Source organism: Theropithecus gelada, chromosome 12 (assembly GCF_003255815.1).
Source record: "Theropithecus gelada isolate Dixy chromosome 12, Tgel_1.0, whole genome shotgun sequence".
Taxonomy (NCBI): Eukaryota; Metazoa; Chordata; class Mammalia; order Primates; family Cercopithecidae; genus Theropithecus; species Theropithecus gelada.
Genome location: NC_037680.1, coordinates 27,352,659 through 27,376,093, shown reverse-complemented (window position 1 = coordinate 27,376,093; position 23,435 = coordinate 27,352,659). Strand labels below are relative to the sequence as shown.

The 23,435-nt window shown below is 37.3% G+C and overlaps 1 protein-coding gene across 1 annotated transcript in view; it reads right to left on the bottom strand.

Moving 5' to 3' along the window:
* The window catches only part of MBD5 (methyl-CpG binding domain protein 5), a 323,726-nt gene extending 302,140 nt beyond the window's left edge, over window positions 1-21,586 (bottom strand). The window contains exon 1 of the mRNA XM_025403904.1: window positions 21,493-21,586. The gene's annotated coding sequence lies outside the window, so the exon portion shown is untranslated. The remainder of the gene's footprint in view (window positions 1-21,492) is intronic.
* Window positions 21,587-23,435: the final 1,849 nt, after the last annotated feature.

The window sequence follows — 23,435 nt, the reverse complement described above, 5'->3', positions numbered from 1 at the left end:
AGAGAGCAGTGGATCTCCCAACACAGAGGTTGAGATCTGAGAACGGACAGACTGTCTGCTCAAGTGGGTCCCTGACCCCTGAGTAGCCTAACTGGGAGACATCCCCCACTAGGGGCAGACCGACACCCCACACCTCACACGGTGGAGTATACCCCTAAGAGGAAGCTTCCAAAGCAAGAATCAGACAGGTACACTCGCTGTTCAGCAATATTCTATCTTTTGCAGCCTCTGCTGCTGACACCCAGGCAAACAGGGTCTGGAGTGGACCTCAAGCAATCTCCAACAGACCTATAGCTGAGGGTCCTGACTGTTAGAAGGAAAACTAACAAACAGGAAGGACACCCACACCAAAACCCCATTAGTAGGTCACCATTATAAAAGACCAGAGGCAGATAAAACCACAAAGATGGGGAAAAAGCAGGGCAGAAAAGCTGGAAATTCAAAAAATAAGAGCGCATCTCCCCCTCCAAAGGAACGCAGCTCATCGCCAGCAATGGATCAAAGCTGGATGGAGAATGACTTTGACAAGATGAGAGAAGAAGGCTTCAGTCCATCAAACTTCTCAGAGCTAAAGGAGGAATGACGTACCCAGAGCAAAGAAACTAAAAATCTTGAAAAAAGAGTGGAAGAATTGATAACTAGAATAATTAATGCAGAGAAGGCCATAAACGAACTGACAGAGATGAAAACCATGACACGAGAAATACGTGACAAATGCACAAGCTTCAGTAACCGACTCGATCAACTGGAAGAAAGAGTATCAGCGATTGAGGATCAAATGAATGAAATGAAGCGAGAAGAGAAATCGAAAGGAAAAAGAAGAAAAAGAAATGAATAAAGCCTGCAAGAAGTATGGGATTATGTAAAAAGACCAAATCTATGTCTGATTGGGGTGCCTGAAACTAAGGGGGAAAATGGAACCAAGTTGGAAAACACTTTTCAGGATATCATCCAGGAGAACTCCCCCAACCTAGTAGGGCAGGCCAACATTCAAATCCAGGAAATACAGAGAACGCCACAAAGATACTCCTTGAGAAGAGCAACTCCAAGACACATAATTGCCAGATTCACCAAAGTTGAAATGAAGGAAAAAATCTTAAGGGCAGCCAGAGAGAAAGGTCGGGTTACCCACAAAGGGAAGCCCATCAGACGAACAGCAGATCTCTCAGCAGAAACTCTACAAGCCAGAAGAGAGTGGGGGCCAATATTCAATATTATTAAAGAATTTTCAACCCAGAATTTCATATCCAGCCAAACTAAGTTTCATAAGTGAAGGAGAAATAAAATCCTTTACAGATAAGCAAATGCTTAGAGATTTTGTCACCACCAGGCCTGCCTTACAAGAGACCATGAAGGAAGCACTAAACATGGAAAGGAACAACCGGTACCAGCCATTGCAAAAACATGCCAAAATGTAAAGACCATCGAGGCTAGGAAGAAACTGCATCAACTAACGAGCAAAATAACCAGTTAATATCATAATGGCAGGATCAAGTTCACACATAATAATATTAACCTTAAATATAAATGGACTGAATGGTCCAATTAAAAGACACAGACTGGCAAACTGGATAAAGAGTCAAGACCCATCAGTTTGCTGTATTCAGAAGACCCATCTCACATGTAGAGACATACATAGGCTCAAAATAAAGGGATGGAGGAAGATCTACCAAGCAAATGGCAAACAAAAAGAAAAGCAGGGGTTGCAATACTAGTCTCTGATTAAACAGACTTTAAACCATCAAAGATCAAAAGAGACAAAGAAGGCCATTACATAATGGTAAAGGGATCAATTCAACAGGAAGAGCTAACTATCCTAAATATATATGCACCCAATACAGGAGCACCCAGATTCATAAAGCAAGTCCTTAGAGACTTACAAAGAGACTTAGACTCCCATACAATAAATTGGGAGACTTCAACACCCCACTGTCAACATTAGACAGATCAATGAGACAGAAAGTTAACATGGATATCCAGGAATTGAACTCATCTCTGCAGCAAGCAGACCTAATAGACATCTACAGAACTCTCCACCTCAAATCAACAGAATATATATTCTTCTCAGCACCACATCACACATATTGCAAAATTGACCCCATAATTGGAAGTAAAGCACTCCTCAGCAAATGTACAAGAACAGAAATTATAACAAACTATCTCTCAGACCACAGTGCAATCAAACTAGAACTCAGGACTAAGAAACTCAATCAAAACCGCTCAACTACATGGAAACTGAACAACCTGCTCCTGAATGACTACTGGGTACATAACGAAATGAAGGCAGAAATAAAGATGTTCTTTGAAACCAGTGAGAACAAAGATACAACATACCAGAATCTCTGGGACACATTTAAAGAAGTGTGTAGAGGGAAATTTATAGCACTAAATGCCCACAAGAGAAAGCTGAAAAGATCTAAAATTGACACTCTAACATCACAATTAAAAGAACTAGAGAAGCAAGAGCAAACAGATTCAAAAGCCGGAAGAAGGCAAGAAATAACTAAGATCAGAGCAGAACTGAAGGAGATAGAGACACAAAAAACCCTCCAAAAAATCAATGAATCCAGGAGTTGGTTTTTTGAAAAGATCAACAAAATTGACAGACCGCTAGCAAGACTAATAAAGAAGAAAAGAGAGAAGAATCAAATAGACGCAATAAAAAATGATAAAGGGGATATCACCACCGACCCCACAGAAATACAAACTACCATCAGAGAATACTATAAACACCCCTACGCAAATAAACTAGAAAATCTAGAAGAAATGGATAATTTCCTGGACACTTACACTCTCCCAAGACTAAACTAGGAAGAAGCTGAATCCCTGAATAGACCAATAGCAGGCTCTGAAATTGAGGCAATAATTAATAGCCTACCAACCAAAAAAAGTCCAGGACCAGATGGATTCACAGCTGAATTCTACCAGAGGTACAAGGAGGAGCTGGTACCATTCCTTCTGAAACTATTCCAATCAATAGAAAAAGAGGGAATCCTTCCTAACTCATTTTATGAGGCCAACAGCATCCTGATACCAAAGCCTGGCAGAGACACAAGAAAAAAAGAGAATTTTAGACCAATATCCCTGATGAACATCGATGCAAAAATCCTCAATATAATACTGGCAAACCGGATCCAGCAGCACATCAAAAAGCTTATCCACCATGATCAAGTGGGCTTCATCCCTAGGATGCAAGGCTGGTTCAACATACACAAATCAATAAACGTAATCCAGCATATAAACAGAACCAAAGACAAAAACCACATGATTATCTCAATAGATGCAGAAAAGGCCCTTGACAAAATTCAACAGCCCTTCATGCTAAAAACTCTCAATAACTTCGGTACTGATGGAACGTATCTTAAAATAATAAGAGCTATTTATGACAAACCCACAGCCAATATCATACTGAATGGGCAAAAACTGGAAGCATTCCCCTTCAAAACTGGCACAAGACAGGGATGCCCTCTCTCACCACTCCTATTCAACATAGTGTTGGAAGTAGTGGCTAGGGCAATCAGGCAAGAGAAAGAAATCAAGGGTATTCAGTTAGGAAAAGAGGAAGTCAAATTGTCCCTGTTTGCAGATGACATGATTGTATATTTAGAAAACCCCATTGTCTCAGCCCAAAATCTCCTTAAGCTGATAAGAAACTTCAGCAAAGTCTCGGGATACAAAATTAATGTGCAAAAATCACAAGCATTCTTATACACCAGTAACAGACAAACAGAGAGCCAAATCAGGAATGAACTTCCATTCACAATTGCTTGAAAGAGAATAAAATACCTAGGAATCCAACTTACAAGGGATGTAAAGGACCTCTTCAAGGAGACCTACAATCCACTGCTCAGTGAAATAAAATAAGACACAAACAAATGGAAGAACATACCATGCTCATGGATAGGAAGAATCAATATCATGAAAATGGCCATACTGCCCAAGGTAATTTATAGATTCAATGCCATCCCCATCAAGCTACCAATGAGTTTCTTCACAGAATTGGAAAAAACTGCTTTAAAGTTCACATGGAACCAAAAAAGAGCCCGCATTGCCAAGACAATCCTAAGTCAAAAGAATACAGCTGGAGGCATCACGCTACCTGACTTCAAACTATACTACAAGGCTACAGTAACAAAAACAGCATGGTACTGGTACCAAAACAGATATAGACCAATGGAACAGAACAGAGTCCTCAGAAATAATACCACACATCCACAGCCATCTGATCTTTGACAAACCTGACAAAAACAAGAAATGGGGAAAGGATTCCCTATTTAATAAATGGTGCTGGGAAAATTGGCTAGCCATAAGTAGAAAGCTGAAACTGGATCCTTTCCTTACTCCTTATATGAAAATTAATTCAAGATGGATTAGAGACTTAAATGTTAGACCTAATACCATAAAAACCCTAGAAGAAAACGTAGGTAATACCATTCAGGACATAGGCATGGGCAAGGACTTCATGTCTAAAACACCAAAAGCAATGGCAACAAAAGCCAAAATTGACAAATGGGATCTCATTAAACTAAAGAGCTTCTGCACAGCAAAAGAAACTACCATCAGAGTGAACAGGCAACCTACAGAATGGGAGAAAACTTTTGCAATCTACTCATCTGAGAAAGGGCTAATATCCAGAACCTACAAAGAACTCAAACAAGTTGACAAGAAAAAAACAAACAACCCCATCAAAAAGTGGGCAAAGGATATGAACAGACATTTCTCAAAAGAAGACATTCATACAGCCAACAGACACATGAAAAAATGCTGATCATCACTGGCCATCAGAGAAATGCAAATCAAAACCACAATGAGATACCATCTCACACCAGTTAGAATGGCAATCATTAAAAAGTCAGGAAACAACAGGTGCTGGAGAGGATGTGGAGAAATAGGAACACTTTTACACTGTCGGTGGGATTGTAAACTAGTTCAACCATTATGGAAAACAGTATGGCGATTCCTCAAGGATCTAGAACTAGAAATACCTTTAGATCCAGCCATCCCATTACTGGGGATATACCCAAAAGATTATGTCATGCTGCTATAAAGACACATGCACACGTATGTTTATTGCGGCACTATTCACAATAGCAAAGAGTTGGAATCAACCCAAATGTCCATCAGTGACAGACTGGATTAAGAAAATGTGGCACATATACAGCATGGAATACTATGCAGTCATAAAAAAGGATGAGTTTGTGTCCTTTGTAGGGACATGGATGCAGCTGGAAACCATCATTCTCAGCAAACTATTGCAAGAACAGAAAACCAAACGCCGCATGTTCTCACTCATAGGTGGAAACTGAACAATGAGATCACTTGGACACAGGAAGGGGAACATCACACACTGGATCCTACTGTGGCAAGGGCCGGGGGGAGGGATAGCATTAGGAGATATACCTAATGTAAATGATGAGTTAATGGGTACAGCACACCAACATGGCACATGTATACATATGTAACAAACCTGCACGTTATGCACATGTACCCTAGAACTTAAAGTATAATAATAATAATAATAATAATAAAAGAAAAAGAAATGGAAAAAGAAAAAAAAAGAAAATCAGCATCTTCCTTGTTGCGTCTACCAAGTATTAGTTCCTAGGTTTCCTTTTAATTTCATTAGTGCCTTTTAATTTCATTTGTTAACTTTCCTAATTATTAAAAATTGTTATGGTAAAAAATTAAAAATTTATTATTTTACAGCTTTTTTTTTTTTTTTTTTTTTTTAAATAGACGAAGTCTCACGCTGTTGCCTGGGCTGGAGTGCAATGGTGCGATCTTGGCTTAGTGCAACCTCCACCTCCCAAGTTCAAGCAATTCTCCTGCTTCAGCCTCCCGAGTACCTTGGATTACAGGTGCCTGACACCACGTCTGGCTAATTTTTTTATATTTCTAGTAGAGACTGGTTTCACTATGTTGGCCAGTCTACTTTACAGCTTTTAAATAGTTGCTTTTTATTATTTATTTAAGAGATGGGCTCTCGCTATGTTGGCCAGGTTGGTCTTGAACTCCTGACCTCCAGTGATCCTCCCACCTCAGCCTACCAAAGTGGTGGGATTACAGGTATACACCACCACACCTGGCCTGAAGAACAGGTTTTTAAACAAAAAAGTTATTTATCATCGAACTTATCTCTAAAAAAATCCAATATATGTTCCAAAGATGTTTTAAATTTCTCAGATCACATCAATCCCAAGTGCAAAACTCACTAATAGTTTCTCTTCATGATTAAAATTAAACCTAAATTTTAAATTCTTTAATGTGATCTATAAGCCCCTTACATTTCTGGCCTTGTAATCCCTTCAATCTCATTTCAAACCACTCTCTCTCCCCCACTTCCTCCATAGGAGCAGACTAGATTTCTTGCTAAGCCTCAAGTACAATTGTTTTTGCTGAATCAACAGTCTTTTCATTTGCTGTTTCATTTTGCTGCCTAGGTCACTCTTCTAGACATTGCCCACCACTTCCATCACCTTGGAAGTTTCTGCTTGAATATCATTACCTCAAGAAAGGCTTCCCTGACCACTTTATCAAAATAGGACTTCCAATTCCAAACCCAATTAACTTCTATCTACTTACCATGCTTTATTTTTCTCTTTGGAACATGTCACATTTTGAAATTATATTATGTAATTATTTACTTGTTTATTGTTTGTCTTCCCTAATAAGGTAGTAAGCTCCATGCAGGCAAGGACTCCATCTCCTTCACTGTTTATGCCAGCTCCTAGTGATAGTGGCAGGAGGCAGTCAAATGCCTAGGCAGATAGGGGCAGGTCCCCAGTGAAACCCGGCCTTCAAGCCGATGACAGTTTAAAGCCTAGCTACAAATCTCCGGTAAATCCACAAACTCAACTGAGAACCTCTCTTCCTCTTTGGCATGCTTTCCTCTGATTCATCCCTACCCTTCACTTATTTTACATGTACGTACCCTTTCCTAATTTGTTTTCTAAACTGTTGTGCCCCTCGAGCCTTTGTTTTAGCCTTTTTTGCATAGTCACAAACCAATCAGCACACACTCCCCAGTTCTGAGCCCATAAAAGCCCCAGACCTAGCCACACTGAGAGAGAAACCACCCAACTTCAGGTGGGGGACCACTGCTGCAGCTCCTCTCCACTGAGAGCTGTTTCGTTGCTTAATAAAAATTTTCTCCACCCTTCTCACCCTTTGATTGTCAGTGTAACCTCATTCTTATTGGATGCAGGACAAGAACTTGGGACCCACTGAAGACGGGTACACAGAAGGCTATAACACTGTGGCCCTCTGCTGGCAGAGGGGCCACATCCCACATGACAGGAAGCAGCAGCAAGGCCAAGGCAGCTCTGGAGGCGCAGGCTAGAGCAGGGCAACCGGACTGACAGAGTTGTTAAGGCACCTCTGTCTGTCCGGCTGCAGACAATGGGACTAAAAGAGCTCATTAGTATGTTGTAACACGCCCCTCTGGGGCTTCAGGGTCGTGGGCACCCTTACCTGGGCGCCCCTGTGTTCCCCTCGTCTGGAGACCAGAGCCCACTGTGGAAGTCGCTTGCAACACACCTGGTCCAGGAACAAGCCCCATGTGGAGCCCAATCTTGTGCGGGCACTTGGAATGGCCAGCCAGACCCTGCATTCAGGGGCGCACACATCCGCTCCTGCCAGGGACTGAGCACGCAATTGAGGCAGCCGTGGGATCCATGCTGGAGTGCAAGACAGGCGTGGCCTGGCGGGTCAAGGGCATCTCCTGTGGCAAGCCAGGCCTGAGCAAGGCCTGGGGAGGGGCATCGTTGGCCAGAGGTCTCTTGTTGGCAAAGTAATCAAGAAAAATCCTGTATCCCTAGAATAATCCCTGGCAGATGGTTGGTACACAACTTTGCTTTATTTTTAAATGAATGAATTAACAAATAAATAAATGGATGACGTTTTCAATGATGAATGTTAAAAAAGTTTTAAAGTAACTTAAAAAAAAATTGCCTTAATAGGTTAAAATAAAGTATACAAAGGCCAACTATTTAGATTAGAAGATCTTCTTTAGAAGTTCTTACATTTAAAGTGTTCCTTAATGATGTGCGAAGTATTTTAAAAAGTCATCAGTATACGTAGGATGTCATTTTTTTTTTTCTATTTTGAAACCAGATTACATTTCTCTCTCTTTTTTTTTTTTTTTTTTTTTGAGACGGAGTCTCGCTCTGTCACCCAGGCTGGAGTGCAGTGGCGCAATCTCAGCTCACTGTAAGCTCCCCGTCCTGGGCTCATGCCATTCTCCCGCCTCAGCCTACCGAGTAGCAGGGACAACAGGCGCCCGCCACCGCGCCTGGCTAATTTTTCTGTAGTTTTAGTAGAGACGGGGTTTCACTGTGTTAGCCAGGATGGTCTCAATCTCCTGACCTCGTCGTGATCCGCAAGACTCAGTCTCCCAAAGTGCTGGGATTACAGGTGTGAGCCACCGCGCCCAGCCCCAGATCACATTTCTGTTTGAAAACAACTTAAGTCTGAATTACACTTGCTTTTAAGTGTTACATTTTTATAAAAACTGGGATTGTATATCTACAAACTCTTTGAGAAAGTATCTCTATTAGATTGCAAAAACCCTGCCTCGGTGTTATGTAGTTTCTAGTGTGGGCAGACAATAAATATGTAGATTACACATGCATTAGAAAATTTAAATGTTAGGGGGGAAAAAGAAAGCAAGGTAAGAGGCGGGGGCTGCAATTTAAAATAGAATGGTCAGAGTAATCCTTACTGAGGAAGTAACATTTGAGCAAAAGTTTAAAGAAGGTGAGGAAACTATCAGTATGGTCAAAATAATGCACTTCAGATTGAGGAGGTAATTTTAAGAGAGGATATGCAAACGATTAAGGAATTTTTCTATCATAAGATAAATGTACAGCTTCCTAAGATGATTATTTTGGAAGACTTAGCATTTATTTGGATGGCATGATGTAGTAGTTTAAAAGTCAAATCACTTTATTTCTTAGTCACACTTTGTATACTGCATATGATGGTTTCTTTTTGTAGAGAGAGACTCATAGGATACATGTTATAGAGAGCTGGGATAATAAAGAAATCCATGACATCTATATTGGAAACAAATCTTTTCCAATTTTTTTTTTTTTTTTTTTTTTTTTTTGAGACAGGGTCTTACTCTGTCACCCAGGCTGGAGTACAGTGGCGCGATCTTGGCTCACTGCAGCCTCAACTTCCTGGGCTTAAGTGATCCTCTCACCTCAGCCACTAGGGTAATTGGGACCATAGGTATAAGCCACAATGCCAAGCTAATTTTTTGTAGAGATGAGGTTTCACCATCATGCCCAGGCTGGTCTCGAACTCCTGGCCTCAAGTGATCCATCCACCTCGGCCTCCCAAAGTGGTTAGATTATAGACGTGAGCCACCGTGCCTGACCATCTTTTCCCTTTCAACATATTAGTTCATTCACTTTATTTGTTTATTTCTTAAAGGCCACAATTTAAAGAATGACTTAATATTGAAGTGCTGAAATGTGTTAATATGAAAATTACTGTCAAAAGTCTGCCACACTATTTGCCTTTGTGATGGTTAGTTTTCTGCCTCAATTGGATAGGCTATAGTACCCAGTTATTCAGTTAAACAATACTGGGGTTAATACCTACAATCAGTTGACTTTAGGTAAAGGACATTATCTTCACCATCTGAATGAGCCTCATCCAATCAGTTGAAAAGCCTTAAGAGCAAAGCTGAGATATACTTGAAGAAGAAATTTTGCTTCAAGAGTACAGTGTGGCCCGAGAGTTTTCAGCCCATTGGCCTCCTTACAAATTAAATACTTGTCAGCCCCTTAGTTGCTTAAGCCAATTTCTTGAAATAAATTTCTGTAAATGTACATAAACATGGATAAATACATATATGATATATTCATATATATACAATATACACAGATATATACATATACACATACATATATATATTCCCCCCTACTGATTCTGTTTCTCTGGAGAACCCTGAACAATACAACCTTCCTCTTAGACTAGATTAGAAGCTACTCTAGGAAAGTCATCATGTCTTCTTATGATCCCTGTGTTTAATATAGCTCATAGCATGATGCTTTCTTGATGGAATAATTTATAAATGAATATTTTAATTTCATAGGTAGATGGAAGGTACTTTTAACCATTAAGAAGCAGAAGAAATTATCATATGAACATTTATAAGCTTTTTTTCTTGCCATTTCTTCCAGGAATAAACATTTATAACTTCTATGCAATGAGATCAAAAGATAAGAAGAAAAATGACAATGAAAAAATAAAACAAAGTGCATATATCTAATATATATGATGAACTTACTACAAAAACATGTAAAATCACTGTAACTCATCTATAGGAGAAAACCTAGACTTATTTATTGTCCTTTATATATTATGATATCATAATATATATAATATATATTTAAAATATTATTTAAAATTAGGCTGTGATAAGTTAATGATGCATATTTAAACCCTAGAGCAATCACCAAAGACATAAAACAAAGAAATATAGCTGTTAAATCAATAAATAAGCAGAATACTTATTATAAAATTTCCTCTTTATATCTGTTGAAACACTTGTCCAGACCCATTTTGTCTAATATTATTTTAGCCATCTTGACTTTCTGATTATTAGTGTTTGCATGGTATATTTAACACATCCTTCAACTTTTAACCTACCTGTGTTTTTATATTTAAAAGCCACTCCTTCTATTTAGTATAGCAGGAGTCTACTCCCTATATCTACCCCCCTACAAAAAGCCAATTGCTTATTTTGTCTATGTCTATGTTCCAGTAAATAAAGCTTTACTGGAACATAGACATACCTACTTGTTTACATTTTGACCTCTGATAAGAGAGTTGAGTAGTTGTGACAGAAACAGTATGAACCTTAATCCTAAAATATTTACAATGTGTCCTTTTAATAAAAAGTTTGCCAACCCCTGGAGTTGTTTATTGGGTTTTTATCAGTCTGATGGAAAAAAAAGCCTTTTATCTGAGTGTTTTGACAATTTATACTTAATACAATGATGATATAGTTGGTTCTAAGTTTAGAACCTTGCTATTTGTTTTCTACTTATTCCACCTGTTCTTTCAGTTTTAATGTTGTCTTCTTTTGAAATGATCGATTTTTTTTTGTTTTTTGTTTTTTTTTTGAGACAGGGTATCACACTATTGCTCAGGCTACAGCACAGTCGTGCAATCATGGCTCACCACAGCCTCAACCTCCTGGGCTCAAGTTATCCTCCCATTTCAGCCTCAGCCTCAGCCTATGGGACTACAGGTTTACACCACTATGCCTGGCTAATTTTTAATTTTTTTGTAGATACAGGGTCTCATTATGTTGCCCAGGCTGGTCTCAAACTCCTGGATTCAAGTGATCCTCCTCCCTTGGCCTCCCAAAGTGTTTACTTACAGGCATTGGCCATCATGCCTGGCCAATTCTCTAGTATTCTACTTCATCTCCTCTATTGATTTATCAGCTATATTTCTTTGTTTTATATCTTTGGTGATTGCTCTAGGGTTTAAATATGCATCTTTAACTTATCACAGACTAATTTTAAATAATTACCTATAATTACCTAATAATATAATGACCTTAAGACACAATATCTGAAATGTCTGGGACCAGAATTCATTCAAATTTTGAATGTTTTCAAATTTTGGAATATTTATGTTAAACAGATTGAGACTCCCTAATCTAAAAATCCAAAATCTGAAATGTTCCAATGATCATTTCCTTTGAGCATCGGGTTGGCACTCAGAAAGTTTTGAATTTTGGAGCAATTTGAATTCTGGGATTAGGAATATTCCGCCTGTACTACCATTTCTCCCTCCCAATCTTCGCAGTGTTGTCATATATTTTACTTCTACATATGTGATAACAAAATATTCGTTCCTATTTTTCAGTGTTTTTTACTTAAGCAGTTATGTTTTTAAATATATAAACAATTTATGTTTATATATTTATGTTTAAATTTATGTATACCCATATATTTACAATTTCTAGGGCTCTTCATTCCTCTGCAGAGATCGAGTTTCCATCTAGTATAATTTTTCTTCTGCCTTAAGACTTTATTTAACATTTCTTGTAACAAGAAGAGATTTTTTTTTTTTTCTCAAAATGTCATCATTTTAGATGTTTCTTCCTGGATACAGAATTTAAGCTTTATAAGTCTTCATCTTTTGATACCGATCTCATTCCATTACCTTCTGGTTTGCATTGTTTCCGATGTGAAGTCAGTTCATTTTTATCTTGCGTTTTGTTTGTGATGTGCCCTTTTTTTTCATTTACTTTTATGACTTTTCTCTTTATCATTGGTTTGAGAAATGATATGTGTTGGTGTGGTTTTCTTCTCTATTTGAAGTTAAATGAACTTGGATTTTTATGTTTCTATTTTTTATCCAATGTGGAACAATTTTGGCCATTATTTTTTCAAATATTTTTTCTGCCCTCACCCCTTCTGCAACTCCAATTCCATATTTGTTATACCTCATGGTACCAGGACACTTAGGTGCTGGGGGTTTTTATTTGGTACAGAGGAGGGGGAGGGTTCAGTTTTCTTACTCTCTGATTCAGTTTTTATTTTACTTCACTTACTTTTTTTTAGACTTGGGGACTGGCTAGGATGTCCAGGCTGGAGTGCAGTGGCTATCCACACGTGTGATCTTAGCACACTACAGCCTGAAATTCCTGTACTCAAGGTATTCTTCCACTTCAGCCTCCTGAGTAGGTAGGACTATAGGCATGTGCCACTGTACCCAGCAGTGGTTCAGATTTTCATATTCTTCAAGTCTATTGATCTTTTTTATTGGCGATGTTTATTGCATTGAGAAACCCATCCAGTGGATATTTCATTCAGATGCAGGAATTCCTAGAGCTAAAAAATATATTTTCTAAGACTCTCTTCATTATTTTAATGTTTTACTTTATATCCTTGTATATATGTACAATTAGATGTTTTTAAGTCTTTGCTGTTTACATTATTGCTGTCATTTCTTGCTCTGTTTCTACTGATTGTCTATTCTCTTTGTTTGGGGTTACATTTTCCTACTTTTTCATGTCTTATCATTCTTGGCTAGATGCTGATCACTATCAGCGTTTTGTAAAATGTTTAGATTTAGTTGTCTTCCCATCTGGCTCTTTGTGTCTATCTCAACTTGGTTAAAAACTATAAGGAAAAACTTTCTCCAAATCACAATGGCAAAATGTCCTGCTGTTAAATAATCATAAGTCTGTATCTTAATTTGAGGCTCTTTTCTGCATGACTGTTTTAATTTCTCTTTACTCTTTTAAGGGCAATTTTTTTTTTTTTTTTTTTTTTTTGAGACGGAGTCTCGCTCTGTAGCCCAGGCTAGAGTGCAGTGGCCGGATCTCAGCTCACTGCAAGCTCCGCCTCCCGGGTTCACGCCATTCTCCAGCCTCAGCCTCCCGAGTAGCTGGGACTACAGGCGCCCGCCACCTCGCCCGGCTAGTTTTTTGTATTTCTTAGTAGAGACGGGGTTTCACCGTGTTAGCCAGGATGGTCTCGATCTCCTGACCTCGTGATCCACCCGTCTCGGCCTCCCAAAGTGCTGGGATTACAGGCTTGAGCCACCGCGCCCGGCCTTAAGGGCAATTTGATTTTGGTAATGTTCAAGGCACTGTAAAGTGTTTCCTCCACAATGCTGCATCTACCCTCTTGTTGACAAATTACATGAAAGGATTGTGACTGCTTCTTCTTTGTTTCCTTTTACTCATTGTATTAGTCTGTTTTCACACTGCTGATAAAGACATACCCAAGACTGGGAAGAAAAAGCGGTTTAATGGACTTACAGTGCTACATGGCTGGGGAGGCCTCACAGTCATGCTGGAGGGCAAAGGAAGAGCTTGTGCTAGGAAACTCTCGTTTTTAAAACCATAAGATCTCGTGAGACTTACTCACTACCATGAGAGATAACAGCACATGAAAGATCCACCTCCATGATTCAATTACCTCTCATTGGGTCCCTCACACAACACGCAGGAATCCAAGATGAGATGTGAGTGGTGACACAGCCAAACCATATTACTCATTCTTTATTATTTTTTTGACTTTCATTCTAGTACTATATTGAAACTAAACCAGCAATTCAACTGCCAGCTCCAGTCATCCTTTTCTCAGCCCTAACATTCTATGTGTTATAGAGGTAAAGAAATAATTACAGTTTGAGAAGTACTTTAATAGACATATGCAAATCATGCTAAATATCCACACTTAAAAACTACCCTATGCAAACCCATCAATTCAAGAATTACAAGACATTTTAAAAGGTAGCAAAATGTGACCTAAAACAAGAGAAAAGACAGTCATTAGAAACAGATCAAGGTCTCCTAGGCTCAAGCAATCCTCTTGAATAGCTGGAACTATAGGCATGTACTACCATGCCTGGCTGATATTTTACTTTTTTATATATATATATACATATATATATATATATATTTAATTTTTACTTTTTATATTTTTTAGTAGAGAGGAGGCCTCTCTACTTATGTTGCGCAGGCTGGTCTTGAGCTCCTTAGCTCAAGTGATCTTCTCACCTTAGTCTCCCAAAGTGTTGGGATTATAAGGCATGAGCCACCACACCTGAACATAAATTTTTTATAAAACAGAAATGAGTAGTATATTACTCAGAATAGTTTATTCCATGAATGTATATCTATTTCACCCCACACTTTTGGATATTTAAATTGTTTTCGAATATCATGATTAAATAGTTCTTGATAATATATTTTGGAGAAATTTCTAGAAATGTAGTCTCTGGGTCAAAGGGTGCACACATATATATAGCTTTTGTTTGAGTTTCTTTCAGAAAAATAATACCAAGATGTTGGAATAGTACAATGTCTAGTTCCCTCTCCAAAGACCAACTCCTATAAGAAATATAAAGAAAAAAAAACAAGAAATAAAAAACCCCGAAAACTCCCAGGGAATAAAAGGGGTGAACAAGGATAATTTGGAACTGGTAAGTGTGCTAGCTGGTGGCTTGGGCCTTGGATCTGGGGCAGGAGGCAGTCCTTCAAAGATGTCGGAGGATAAAACAGGAAATGAACTATTGGAGTTCTGCTTTTGATTTTTCCATGACTTGAGTAAAAAACTTACTGTTCCCATATCTACAGGGACTCAGACTACAGACCAAATGCCCTCAGAAGTAAACTGTACTTATAAAAAGCTGAGGAAAACAAGTGGAGACTAACTAACCGTAGGCAGTAATTTCTCTGCCCTTTCCCACTAAACCATAAAGCTGGTAAATTACAACCAATAGCTTTGGCTGCTGTTCTCCCTGGTGGGATCAGGAAGGAGGGGAGAGATGGTGAAGCAGATATCTGAGGTGTCATTTTGTAGACTTGATAAATTAATTGTGATTTCTCAAGTAGCCTGGGGCTTTTCTACCTATCTTCCATCCTCTGAGCTCACTGAAAATGACACAGACTGAGTGCTAGTCTCTTCCCACATGTGATGTCATAGTAGCCAATATCCCCAAAGAAAAATTATCTTACAGGTCAACATATCAAGACATTGAAGAAGCACAACTGTTTTCAAAGAAAAATAAAATATTGGCATATAGATTCTAAGAGAAGCAGAAATATTAGATATGATAGCCCAAGAACTTAAAATGATCCTAGTAAACATACTAAAAGAGATAAGGGAAGATATTAGCAGCATATAATAAGAACAAGAGAACAAAGAAGCAAGCAGAAATATTAGGTACAAAAATATAATACTTGAAGTATATAGACTGGATAAATAATAGAATTTAAATGAGGAGTAAATTAATGAATCTGGAGATCAGTTTGAGGCAATCTTCAAACCTAAGAACAATGATATAGAAAATATAAAAGAAAGGCTAAGGGATTGACAGTGCTAACATCTGAATAACAGGAGACTCAGAAAGAAAAATAGGCTGGGTGTGGTGGCTCACACCTATAATCCCAGCACTATGGGAAGCCAAGGCAGGAGGACCACTTGAGGCCAGAAGTTCAAGACCAGCCTGGCTAACATGGCAAAACCCCATCTCTACCAAAAAATACAAAAATTAGCTGGGCATAGTAGCGTGTGTCTGCAGTCCCAGCTATTCAGGAGGCTGAGGTGGGAGAATCACTTGAGTCCACGAGGAGGAGGTTGAGTCGAGATTGTGCCACTGCACTCCAGCCCAGGTGACAACGTCAGACTCTGTCTTAAAAAAAAAATAATAATAATAATAAAAAAATAAAAACAAGGATGTATTTGAAGGAATAATGGACTTGAACAGGACAAAAAAAAAATCATGGATTTTATTTTTTAAATTAATTTTAACTTTTTTTTTTTTTTACAATGGTGACTAGGGAAGATCATGGATTTTCAAAGTATTGAAGGAAAAATCTTAAAACCTAGATTTTTACATATGGCAATGCAGTCATTCAAATACGAAGCTATGATGACATATATTTCCAAGCATACAAGGCCTCAGAAGACAGTTTCTGATAAAATGCTTAAATAGAAACAAATATGAAAGATAATTAAAAGATGTGTGAAGTAATGCTGACAAAATATCCTGGCAAAATTTGTTGTTTTTTTAAAATAGACAACAGCTAAGAAAAGGAGAACATAGGAGCATAATGGTTTAGGATTTAAAGTAGATAGTAGCAAATGATGGGGTAGGAGAAGATGAAGAGACAAAGGGATGTCAGAATGTACAAGATTCTTTGTAGGAGATATATATATATATATATATACATCCAATTTTTTTTTTTTTTAGTAAGAAAAGATTCAAAATAAATTCAGAAAACATTCAAAGTGTGGGAAAAACTTAAACATCGAAAATGGTGAAACACACGGTAATGTATAAACAATTATAATATGTTTACTGACTATTTCATTTATTTTTGTTAGTGTGTACATGAACTTCCTGCGTATGATCTTTACTCCTTTTTCCTTTTGTAAGGGGAAATACCCTTCATTTTTCTTCTGATAATACATGGTCACTATATGGTTCAAACTCTAAGCTAAGGGGAAAATCTCCTGGAGTTAACTACAATTAGATACACACTATATATCAAATGTAGAGGACATCAGACCATATAGTTGCTCATTTCTTCTGCAACACTTACCTTCCTGAACATGATGCTTTACTTATTTTTTTATCAAAATATTCATCTTGACACATGTAACCAGAAGTTTTAAGAGCTATAAGGAAGTCAATTCAGGGCATTATTAACCGAAATTTCTAGTTATGCAAAAGCAGGATACTGTTGTAGTGCAGGATTAATTTAGGTATGTGGCAGAGGGAGTTTAACTGAAGATCAGGCAGATCAGAGACCAGTGATCAGGGTTAGGACAATCAATTCCCAGTCAGTACAAAAGTGGGGTGACCATTACATGGCTCAGTTGAATGTGGGCACTGAGATTAGCTCAGTATTTCCTGACTCAAAGGAAACTCAGTCTGGGGTCTACCTGAGGGTGAGAAGAATACCAGCTGCCATCAAAAGCCACTGGAAGGCGAGTGGAAGAAGCTGAGAAGGAAACCTGAATTGACCAAAAAGCATTAAAGATGTATATAATTGTCAAAGATATGTCCTCACAAAAATCCCCAGAACCAGAGAGTTTTATATATGAGTTTAGTACATATTAAAGAAACAGTAAATTCCTTTCTTAAAAGGAGCAAACATGCACATCTCATTTTAGAAGGCTAGTGTAATCTTAATTATAAAACCAAACAAGGAAAATAAGAAAATTACACTGCATTTCACTTAATAATATAGATTCCAAAATCTTCAATAAGATATTTGCTAACCAAACACAACAGTGTATTAAAGAATAATACATCACGATCAGGTAATACTTCATGATGCAAACTATGAATGCATGGATGGTTTAATATTAGAAATTCTATACACATAATACATAACATTAATATACCACAGGATGAATACCAAATGATTATTTTAACATACACATCATAAAAAGCACTGATAAGGTGTAATAGCTTTTTATAAGACTGCTTAGCAAACTAAAAATAGAAGAACCTTTCTTAATTTGGTAAATGTTATATATTAAAAACATTTTGTAAGTATTGAGAAACTTTAGGTTCACCTCCTTTATGATCAGACATGAGATGGCCAATGTCACTACTACTCTTTAACATAGTTCCAGAGGAACTTCCAAAGATATAGGAAAGAAGAAAGAAGTTTAAATATAAAGAGAGGAAGAATGGAAATAATATCATCATTAATTTCAAATGATTATAGTCATCTATTTCCAAAAAAAAAGAACAATCTGTTAAGAATAAGAGGGTTTAGCAATATAGTTAGAACAAAGACAAACTTTTAAAAAAATCAGTAGCACTCATGTACTCCAGCAATAAACATCAAGAAAATATTTTTAATGGAATATTTAAAATCTGAATGTCTATTTAAAGAACATCATGCATAACATTTAAAAGTTGAAAGAATGGAAGCAGATATTTTATAATATCTAAACTGATAGAAATTAATATCGAGCATATACAACAAACTCCTATAAAACAACTGGACCCAAATGAAAAAATGTATAGAGAATATGTAGAAGCAAGTTCAGAAGAGGGAAATCAAAAGGCCAACAAGTATATGATGAGATACTCAAACTCAATAGTGATTTTAAAAAACCCAAATTAAAACAATGATCTATAAAATTACACACATTAGGCTGAAAACATGAATAAGCTGGATAATATTAAGGGTTGGCATGGATGATGAGAAGGTTATTGCTGGAGGCTGTAAGACCAAAGTATTTATGTGGGGGAGCATCTGATAGAGATTGGTTAAATTAATCATAAACATATATTCTGTCACCCAGCAATTCTGCTCCTGTGTATATATTCTAAAGAAATCCTTGCAAAGTTCCATGATAGGACATGATGAACATGAGGATGTTCATTATGATGTTTGTGGTAAAAGGAAATTGAAAGCAATTTGGATGGCAAACACTGAGGAAAATGGGTAGTGAAAATATGGCCGCCGTATACTATGGATTACCTTGTAGCAGTAAGAAGCAGTAAAAACATGGCAACATAAATAAAGTTTAAAACTTAAGGTTACATGAAATAAAATAGTAAGAATCACAATAAGATACACAGCATGATATCACTTATGCTTATTTAAATTTCATGTATATAGGTCAGGGTAAGGAGAGGTCAGAGGTAAAACAAATTGTACCATAAGATGATAACTGTTGAAGCTGACATATAGACACATGGCGGTTCATAATATTCTCCCTTTCCTTTTTATTTATTGAAATTTCTCATAAAAAATTTTAAAATTTATGCATACAAAACAATACTCATTATGAAAATATAAACAAAATAGAACAGTACAATAGATATTATTTTAGAATATCATAATATTAGAATGATTTCCTATGGGTCAAGGGCAGGAGAATGAGACTGGAAAATGTATAAATAAATAAAACAAGAAGTGCTTTGCATGAACCAGTAATGACTGTGCCCCATGAACCTAGGACTGTGATTAACTCTGCTTTCTCTTTGTGTAAAAAGTCTTTAAAAAAAAAAAAAAAGATGCCAGGCAAGGTGGCACATGCATGTAATCCCATCACTTTGGGAGGCTGAGGTAGGAAGATGGCTTGAGCCCAGGAGGTCTGGGCAACAGAATAAGACCCTGTCTCAAAACAAACAAACAAACACACAACAACATCAAAAAACAGAAAGTTCCCGGGATGGTTAATGCACACCTGTAGTCCTAGCTGCTTCAGAGGCTGAGGTGGGAGGATTGCTTGAGCCCGGGAGCTCAAATCTAGTCTGAGCAACTTAAAGAGACTACATCTCTTAAAATAAAGATATATATATCTTTTATTTATATTATATACAATTATAACATAATTTATTATATATAATAAATTTATATATCTATATAATGATGTATTTATATATAATCAAATTTATGTATTATATATAAAATTATATATATATAATTTTTTTTTACTAGAAGCATCTGATTTAGACTGTGGAGAAAAAGGAACCATAAAAATAGTTATCTAATCATTATAATTCAGAAAACAATTGAATAGCTCTTTCAAGTAACTAAGTCACCATATATAACTACGTAAATGAATTAGAAATAAGTAATATCACTTATGTTTTCAAGAGAAGTCATTTCTGACAATAATATTCATCATAGAAAACTGGCAAAAATCATTAAACAGTTAACCACAAAGTAAGGAGAAAAAATAGACTCTAAATACTTGCACTCTAAAATAATAAAGAAAAATAGGAAAAAGAAAAAACACTCCTGCACTAGGGGCTGTAAACTGTTTTACTTGGCTTATGTAGTAGCAAACGTAGACTTTTTTTCAAAGAAAATATTTTATGCTGATATTTAAAAATAAGGATTTTTCAAATCTATTTCTGTTTCTTAAAAAAACTACTGAGAATTGATTTTTACAGCATCTCATTTCCATTTAGCAAGGATCCTAGAACTGAATAGGAGCATCCTGTTTACAGGTCACATACTCTCCAGGCTTCCATTGTCCCCATTTGGCAAGCAACATGAAAATACTGTTTTTGGAGGTTTATTCTACTTGTATCTCACTTGAGATTTTAACAAAATGTGGTCAGAAATTTACTTAGTCATGTAAGTATGTAAGCAGTCATGGGAGGCATGAACAGAATGTGCTACGTGAAAGAATATGCCAGGTAAAGAGAAATTTTTGAGGAGCCATGACAAAATGAAAAGGGGTTTGGTATTCAGGGGTTAAAATGCTATGAGTATATGAAACTATGACGGAGTGTTTTGGAGTGGATAAAGAACAAGCTCTTAACTTGTTAAAGGGGCTGACTAATAAATACATGAAAAGAAAACAGTGCAATGGATGATAGTTTTTCTGTTTAATTATTTTTTCACATTAAATTCACTGAGTTGCATTCACAGGTCTGATAGCAGTTACTTTTTTAGTTTTTATTTTTTGAGATGCAGTCTTGCTCTGTTGCCCAGGCTACAGTGCAGTGGCGCGATCTCAGTTCACCACAAGCTCCGCTTCCCAGTTTCATGCCATTCTCTTGCCTCAGCTTCCCACGTAGCTAGGACTACAGGCGCACGCTGCCATGCCCGGCTAATTTTTTGTATTTTTAGTAGAGATGGGGTTTCACCGTGTTAGCCAGGATGGTCTTGATCTCCTGACCTCATGATCCAACTGCCTCGGCCTCCCAAAGTGCTGGGATCACAGGCGTGAGCCACCATACCTGGCCAGAAGTGACTTTTTTTATTCTTTATTCTTGGCTGGTTTGCACTTGTGCATTGCAATTTATCATTTTTTAATCAACAGCTTATTACAAATGAAATCTGATACTTTCTGTCAAGATGATATTACAGAATAAAAATTTGTGTCTGACTATGAATGAATGCAGTTGTGAGGTAACTTAGGGGCAGTGATAAAAAGTAAACAAGTTTAACAAGTCAAATTATAATGTGACAACCCTAACCATTTACATGAAATTATACATGGGGCTATAGTTACTATTTACCTTTAGTGCTTAACTCCTAAAGATCTTGTCTGTAAACCATAAAGCCTTCAATGTCTACTTCCCACATGTAGAAACTGACATCTTCAATGTACATCTAAAAGAGAAGCATAAGAAAATATAATGAGTTTGAGATTATAGATATTGCTTCACTTATTTTAAGTATAAAAAAACTGAAATTATTCTCCATGACTTTCTATAATAAGCCTGGGCAAAGGGATGTGGGTATTATAGGACATATTTTATGTATACAAACAGCAATAACATTAGGATTTACCCTTTAGAAGAATCAGAATATTTTGTGGAACACATGTTATGATCCATGTCACAGGGTTGAGTACTTTCTATAATACTAATTTGATCTGGCTACCTAGTTTCTATGCAAAATTTTTATATAATTTAAAATACATAAATTCTGATGTCCTACATGAACAGAGCCCCATTCTAGAAAACAGTTTCCCTGCACAAAATTATTACAAAAATATTCTTAATTGCACTTGAGTTGCTTATAAAAGCCAAAATCATAGAAATCAATTAGTTCAGTATTCTGTCCTCATGAAAAATTCAAAATTCTATTTCTCTTATTACTTAAACCTCCCCAATCGTACTTTACACCAACCTGCTAAACTTAGCATTAAAAAAAAGCCCTTTAAATAAAATTCCCTCTAACAGACAAACGCGATTATCCAGAGAGTGTTTTTTGCCTAAAGAACTTGATTGTGAATTCCTTGACAATGCAGTTAGGGAAACAGGATTTGGATGCTACAGTGCCATACTTTTAGTATGTAGTTTTTGTTTTTGTTTTGTTTTGAGACAAGGTCTCCCTATGTTGCTCAGGCTGGTCTTAGGCTCCTGAGCTCAACAGATCCTCCTATCTTATCCTCCCAAGTAAGTGGTTTTGAGTACTGGAGATTCTCAAGCCAAACATAAATTATTTTTGGATTAGCAATATCATTGCTCCTTTTGGTCATTAGAGCAGATGTCGGTTTTTCAGTTGCAGCTGTAAATTCAAACACTTGAAACGCTTTTAAAATATCAGCAGACACATGAAAAAATGCTCATCATCACTGGCCACCAGAGAAATGCAAATCAAAACCACAATGAGATACCATCTCACACCAGTTAGAATGGCAATCATTAAAAAGTCAGGAAACAACAGGTGCTGGAGAGGATGTGGAGAAATAGAAATGCTTTTACACTGTTGGTGGGACTGTAAACTAGTTCAACCATTGTGGAAGACAGTATGGCGATTCCTCAAGGATCTAGAACTAGAAATACCATTTGACCCAGCCATCCCATTACTGGGTATATACCCAAAGGATTATAAATCATGCTGCTTGCCCGGCGTGGTGGCTCACGCCTGTAATCCCAGCACTTTGGGAGGCAGAGGCGGGCAGATCACGAGGTCAGGAGATTGAGACCATCCTGGCTAACACGGTGAAACCCCGTCTCTACTAAAAATACAAAAATTAGCCGGGCGTGGTGGCGGGCGCCTGTAGTCCCAGCTACTCAGGAGGCTGAGGCAGGAGAATGTCTGTGAACCCAGGAGGTGGAGCTTGCAGTGAGCCGAGATCGCGCCACTGCACTCCAGCCTGGGCGACAGAGAGAGACTCCGTCTCAAAAAAACAAAAACAAAAACAAAAAAAACCAAATCATGCTGCTATAAAGACACATGCACACGTACGTTTATTGCGGCACTATTCACAACAGCAAAGACTTGGAACCAACCCAAATGTCTATCAATCATAGACTGGATTTAAGAAAATGTGGTATCTATAATGGAATACTATGCAGCCATAAAAAGGATGAGGTCATGTCCTTTGTAGGGACATGGATGAAGCTGGAAACCATCATTCTCAGCAAAGTATCGCAAGGACAAAAAACCAAACACTGCATGTTCTCACTCATAAGTGGGAACTGAACAATGAGAACACTTGGACACAGGG